This window comes from Schistocerca americana, unplaced genomic scaffold, assembly GCF_021461395.2.
Source record: "Schistocerca americana isolate TAMUIC-IGC-003095 unplaced genomic scaffold, iqSchAmer2.1 HiC_scaffold_974, whole genome shotgun sequence".
NCBI classification, from domain to species: domain Eukaryota; kingdom Metazoa; phylum Arthropoda; class Insecta; order Orthoptera; family Acrididae; genus Schistocerca; species Schistocerca americana.
This window is the reverse complement of record NW_025726757.1, coordinates 41,470-47,469: the sequence shown is the minus strand read 5'-3', so window position 1 is coordinate 47,469 and position 6,000 is coordinate 41,470. Positions and strand designations below refer to the sequence as shown.

Here is a 6,000-nt window from a genome sequence, read left to right as displayed (position 1 = left end):
ATTACTGCAATTTCGTATCTTACGTTTGAGACAGTAGTTTAAAATGCTTGTGGAAGCAATCTTTGTCAACACCTGAAAGTTAGTATGAGAAGAGGGCTGGCAGGTGCAGCGGACGTAAAATGAAAAAATGAGATAGAGCCAACAGCACCCGGTGTTCCCAGGCGGTCACCCATCCAAGTACTAACCGGGCCCGATGTTGCTTAACTTCGGTGATCGGACGAGAACGGTGTATTCAACATGGTATGTCCGTTGGCGTCATTACACTGTAGCCGCGCCACAGAAGAAGCGTTCGCCTCTTCTCCCAACACACGCAATCGCCCGGCTTTCCGTGGCACATTTGACGCAAAGCATGTCTTTCCACCTCGAAGGTGGCGCGGAGTGCCGCGCTACGCCTCGGCGTCTCATAGGCGACTGCCGAACCAAGGTGAGGCGCACAACACAGCTGCTGGATGCACCGCCTGTCATTCGTTTGGTGCGTGCGGCCTCCGACACTGGCTGGCGACGCGCCTTGTTCCTGTTATCCGGCGCAGGGCTTGCGCGCGGCCGGGCGGCGGGGGGACTGCGCGCGGTGTCCTGCTGGACCGACGGAAGCTTCCTCACCTGCCTGACACGCGCCGCGCTTCAGATATTTGCGTAATTTGCGCGGTGCAATCTCGCCTGTCCCCCCTCCGTCCCGACTTGTCCCGACTTTGCTCGACTGCCGCTCGCTGCCGCTCGGGTCGCGGTCCATTTGACAGCACAAGCGCGAGAAACGTCTGCGGGAGGACAAATGAATCAATGTATGATTACAAATCGAATTTGGAGCTGTACGCCGCTGCAGAACGATAGGCGCTATCGTATTTCGGAGCATACCGCCCGATTCGTACTGTTTTGTCGTTTTCAAAGACTTCCTGGCAAACTTGGTTAGCAAATTCTCCTTCAAACTGAGTTAGTTGCTGCAGTTTCGTTTCTTACGGCCGTTTAAAATGCTTAAGGAAGTCTCTTTGTCACAACAGAAAGGTGGTATGGAAAGAGGGCTGGCAGGAGTAGCGACTAAAAAGCGAAAAATGAACACAGCCAGAGTTCCCAGGCGCTCACCCTTCCGAGTACTAACGTTGCTGCTTCACTTCGGTGATCGGACGAGAACAGAAGATTTTATTTCTTCTTCTTCTTCTTTTTTGTTTGTTTGTTTTTGTTTATTTACTTTGCGGAATTTAGCACTGCTACAAAACAGTAGGCCCTGACGTATTTCAAAACTCATCTGTCGATTCGTAGTGTGTTGTTATTTCCGAGGCGTTCTAGCACTCTTCTTTCGCACATTCTTGCTCAAACTGAGTCCATTACTGCAATTTCGTATCTTACGTTTGATACAGTAGTTTAAAATGCTTGTGGAAGCATCTTTGTCAACACCTGAAAGTTAGTATGAGAAGAGGGCTGGCAGGTGCAGCGACGTAAAAATGAAAAAATGAGATAGAGCCAACAGCACCCGGTGTTCCCAGGCGGTCACCCATCCAAGTACTAACCGGGCCCGATGTTGCTTAACTTCGGTGATCGGACGAGAACCGGTGTATTCAACATGGTATGGCCGTTGGCGTCATTACACTGTAGCCGCGCCACAGAAGAAGCGTTCGCCTCTTCTCCCAACACACGCAATCGCCGCTTTCCGTGGCACATTTGACGCAAAGCATGTCTTTCCACCTCGAAGGTGGCGCGGAGTGCGCGCTCGCCTCGGCGTCTCATAGGCGACTGCCGAACCAAGGTGAGGCGCACAACACAGCTGCTGGATGCACCGCCTGTCATTCGTTTGGTGCGTGCGGCCTCCGACACTGGCTGGCGACGCGCCTTGTTCCTGTTATCCGGCGCAGGGCTTGCGCGCGGCCGGGCGGCGGGGGGACTGCGCGCGGTGTCCTGCTGGACCGACGGAAGCTTCCTCACCTGCCTGACACGCGCCGCGCTTCCAGATATTTGCGTAATTTGCGCGGTGCATTCTCGCCTGTCCCCCCTTCCGTCCCGACTTGTCCCGACTTTGCTCGACTGCCGCTCGCTGCCGCTCGGGTCGCGGTCCATTTGACAGCACAAGCGCGAGAAACGTCTGCGGGAGGACAAATGAATCAATGTATGATTACAAATCGAATTTGGAGCTGTACGCCGCTGCAGAACGATAGGCGCTATCGTATTTCGGAGCATACCGCCCGATTCGTACTGTTTTGTCGTTTTCAAAGACTTCCTGGCAAACTTGGTTAGCAAATTCTCCTTCAAACTGAGTTAGTTGCTGCAGTTTCGTTTCTTACGGCCGTTTAAAATGCTTAAGGAAGTCTCTTTGTCACAACAGAAAGGTGGTATGGAAAGAGGGCTGGCAGGAGTAGCGACTAAAAAGCGAAAAATGAACACAGCCAGAGTTCCCAGGCGCTCACCCTTCCGAGTACTAACGTTGCTGCTTCACTTCGGTGATCGGACGAGAACAGAAGATTTTATTTCTTCTTCTTCTTCTTCTTTTTTGTTTGTTTGTTTTTGTTTATTTACTTTGCGGAATTTAGCACTGCTACAAAACAGTAGGCCCTGACGTATTTCAAAACTCATCTGTCGATTCGTAGTGTGTTGTTATTTCCGAGGCGTTCTAGCACTCTTCTTTCGCACATTCTTGCTCAAACTGAGTCCATTACTGCAATTTCGTATCTTACGTTTGATACAGTAGTTTAAAATGCTTGTGGAAGCATCTTTGTCAACACCTGAAAGTTAGTATGAGAAGAGGGCTGGCAGGTGCAGCGACGTAAAAATGAAAAAATGAGATAGAGCCAACAGCACCCGGTGTTCCCAGGCGGTCACCCATCCAAGTACTAACCGGGCCCGATGTTGCTTAACTTCGGTGATCGGACGAGAACCGGTGTATTCAACATGGTATGGCCGTTGGCGTCATTACACTGTAGCCGCGCCACAGAAGAAGCGTTCGCCTCTTCTCCCAACACACGCAATCGCCGCTTTCCGTGGCACATTTGACGCAAAGCATGTCTTTCCACCTCGAAGGTGGCGCGGAGTGCGCGCTCGCCTCGGCGTCTCATAGGCGACTGCCGAACCAAGGTGAGGCGCACAACACAGCTGCTGGATGCACCGCCTGTCATTCGTTTGGTGCGTGCGGCCTCCGACACTGGCTGGCGACGCGCCTTGTTCCTGTTATCCGGCGCAGGGCTTGCGCGCGGCCGGGCGGCGGGGGGACTGCGCGCGGTGTCCTGCTGGACCGACGGAAGCTTCCTCACCTGCCTGACACGCGCCGCGCTTCCAGATATTTGCGTAATTTGCGCGGTGCATTCTCGCCTGTCCCCCCTTCCGTCCCGACTTGTCCCGACTTTGCTCGACTGCCGCTCGCTGCCGCTCGGGTCGCGGTCCATTTGACAGCACAAGCGCGAGAAACGTCTGCGGGAGGACAAATGAATCAATGTATGATTACAAATCGAATTTGGAGCTGTACGCCGCTGCAGAACGATAGGCGCTATCGTATTTCGGAGCATACCGCCCGATTCGTACTGTTTTGTCGTTTTCAAAGACTTCCTGGCAAACTTGGTTAGCAAATTCTCCTTCAAACTGAGTTAGTTGCTGCAGTTTCGTTTCTTACGGCCGTTTAAAATGCTTAAGGAAGTCTCTTTGTCACAACAGAAAGGTGGTATGGAAAGAGGGCTGGCAGGAGTAGCGACTAAAAAGCGAAAAATGAACACAGCCAGAGTTCCCAGGCGCTCACCCTTCCGAGTACTAACGTTGCTGCTTCACTTCGGTGATCGGACGAGAACAGAAGATTTTATTTCTTCTTCTTCTTCTTCTTTTTTGTTTGTTTGTTTTTGTTTATTTACTTTGCGGAATTTAGCACTGCTACAAAACAGTAGGCCCTGACGTATTTCAAAACTCATCTGTCGATTCGTAGTGTGTTGTTATTTCCGAGGCGTTCTAGCACTCTTCTTTCGCACATTCTTGCTCAAACTGAGTCCATTACTGCAATTTCGTATCTTACGTTTGATACAGTAGTTTAAAATGCTTGTGGAAGCATCTTTGTCAACACCTGAAAGTTAGTATGAGAAGAGGGCTGGCAGGTGCAGCGACGTAAAAATGAAAAAATGAGATAGAGCCAACAGCACCCGGTGTTCCCAGGCGGTCACCCATCCAAGTACTAACCGGGCCCGATGTTGCTTAACTTCGGTGATCGGACGAGAACCGGTGTATTCAACATGGTATGGCCGTTGGCGTCATTACACTGTAGCCGCGCCACAGAAGAAGCGTTCGCCTCTTCTCCCAACACACGCAATCGCCGCTTTCCGTGGCACATTTGACGCAAAGCATGTCTTTCCACCTCGAAGGTGGCGCGGAGTGCGCGCTCGCCTCGGCGTCTCATAGGCGACTGCCGAACCAAGGTGAGGCGCACAACACAGCTGCTGGATGCACCGCCTGTCATTCGTTTGGTGCGTGCGGCCTCCGACACTGGCTGGCGACGCGCCTTGTTCCTGTTATCCGGCGCAGGGCTTGCGCGCGGCCGGGCGGCGGGGGGACTGCGCGCGGTGTCCTGCTGGACCGACGGAAGCTTCCTCACCTGCCTGACACGCGCCGCGCTTCCAGATATTTGCGTAATTTGCGCGGTGCATTCTCGCCTGTCCCCCCTTCCGTCCCGACTTGTCCCGACTTTGCTCGACTGCCGCTCGCTGCCGCTCGGGTCGCGGTCCATTTGACAGCACAAGCGCGAGAAACGTCTGCGGGAGGACAAATGAATCAATGTATGATTACAAATCGAATTTGGAGCTGTACGCCGCTGCAGAACGATAGGCGCTATCGTATTTCGGAGCATACCGCCCGATTCGTACTGTTTTGTCGTTTTCAAAGACTTCCTGGCAAACTTGGTTAGCAAATTCTCCTTCAAACTGAGTTAGTTGCTGCAGTTTCGTTTCTTACGGCCGTTTAAAATGCTTAAGGAAGTCTCTTTGTCACAACAGAAAGGTGGTATGGAAAGAGGGCTGGCAGGAGTAGCGACTAAAAAGCGAAAAATGAACACAGCCAGAGTTCCCAGGCGCTCACCCTTCCGAGTACTAACGTTGCTGCTTCACTTCGGTGATCGGACGAGAACAGAAGATTTTATTTCTTCTTCTTCTTCTTCTTTTTTGTTTGTTTGTTTTTGTTTATTTACTTTGCGGAATTTAGCACTGCTACAAAACAGTAGGCCCTGACGTATTTCAAAACTCATCTGTCGATTCGTAGTGTGTTGTTATTTCCGAGGCGTTCTAGCACTCTTCTTTCGCACATTCTTGCTCAAACTGAGTCCATTACTGCAATTTCGTATCTTACGTTTGATACAGTAGTTTAAAATGCTTGTGGAAGCATCTTTGTCAACACCTGAAAGTTAGTATGAGAAGAGGGCTGGCAGGTGCAGCGACGTAAAAATGAAAAAATGAGATAGAGCCAACAGCACCCGGTGTTCCCAGGCGGTCACCCATCCAAGTACTAACCGGGCCCGATGTTGCTTAACTTCGGTGATCGGACGAGAACCGGTGTATTCAACATGGTATGGCCGTTGGCGTCATTACACTGTAGCCGCGCCACAGAAGAAGCGTTCGCCTCTTCTCCCAACACACGCAATCGCCGCTTTCCGTGGCACATTTGACGCAAAGCATGTCTTTCCACCTCGAAGGTGGCGCGGAGTGCGCGCTCGCCTCGGCGTCTCATAGGCGACTGCCGAACCAAGGTGAGGCGCACAACACAGCTGCTGGATGCACCGCCTGTCATTCGTTTGGTGCGTGCGGCCTCCGACACTGGCTGGCGACGCGCCTTGTTCCTGTTATCCGGCGCAGGGCTTGCGCGCGGCCGGGCGGCGGGGGGACTGCGCGCGGTGTCCTGCTGGACCGACGGAAGCTTCCTCACCTGCCTGACACGCGCCGCGCTTCCAGATATTTGCGTAATTTGCGCGGTGCATTCTCGCCTGTCCCCCCTTCCGTCCCGACTTGTCCCGACTTTGCTCGACTGCCGCTCGCTGCCGCTCGGGTCGCGGTC

At 52.6% G+C, this 6,000-nt stretch overlaps 5 non-coding genes across 5 annotated transcripts; all 5 read right to left on the bottom strand.

Annotated features, from left to right (window-relative positions):
• Nucleotides 1-136: 136 nt before the first annotated feature.
• On the bottom strand, nucleotides 137-254 carry LOC124593231. Its single transcript, XR_006977889.1, has one exon. It is a non-coding gene; the product is annotated as a 5S ribosomal RNA (ribosomal RNA).
• A 1,199-nt stretch (nucleotides 255-1,453) lies between these two features.
• On the bottom strand, nucleotides 1,454-1,572 carry LOC124593216. The gene has a single exon (XR_006977875.1). It is a non-coding gene; the product is annotated as a 5S ribosomal RNA (ribosomal RNA).
• Nucleotides 1,573-2,772: 1,200 nt separating this feature from the next.
• Nucleotides 2,773-2,891, bottom strand: LOC124593215. Its single transcript, XR_006977874.1, has one exon. It is a non-coding gene; the product is annotated as a 5S ribosomal RNA (ribosomal RNA).
• A 1,200-nt stretch (nucleotides 2,892-4,091) lies between these two features.
• On the bottom strand, nucleotides 4,092-4,210 carry LOC124593214. Its single transcript, XR_006977873.1, has one exon. It is a non-coding gene; the product is annotated as a 5S ribosomal RNA (ribosomal RNA).
• A 1,200-nt stretch (nucleotides 4,211-5,410) lies between these two features.
• LOC124593213 lies at nucleotides 5,411-5,529 on the bottom strand. The gene has a single exon (XR_006977872.1). It is a non-coding gene; the product is annotated as a 5S ribosomal RNA (ribosomal RNA).
• Between the last annotated feature and the right edge of the window lie 471 nt (nucleotides 5,530-6,000).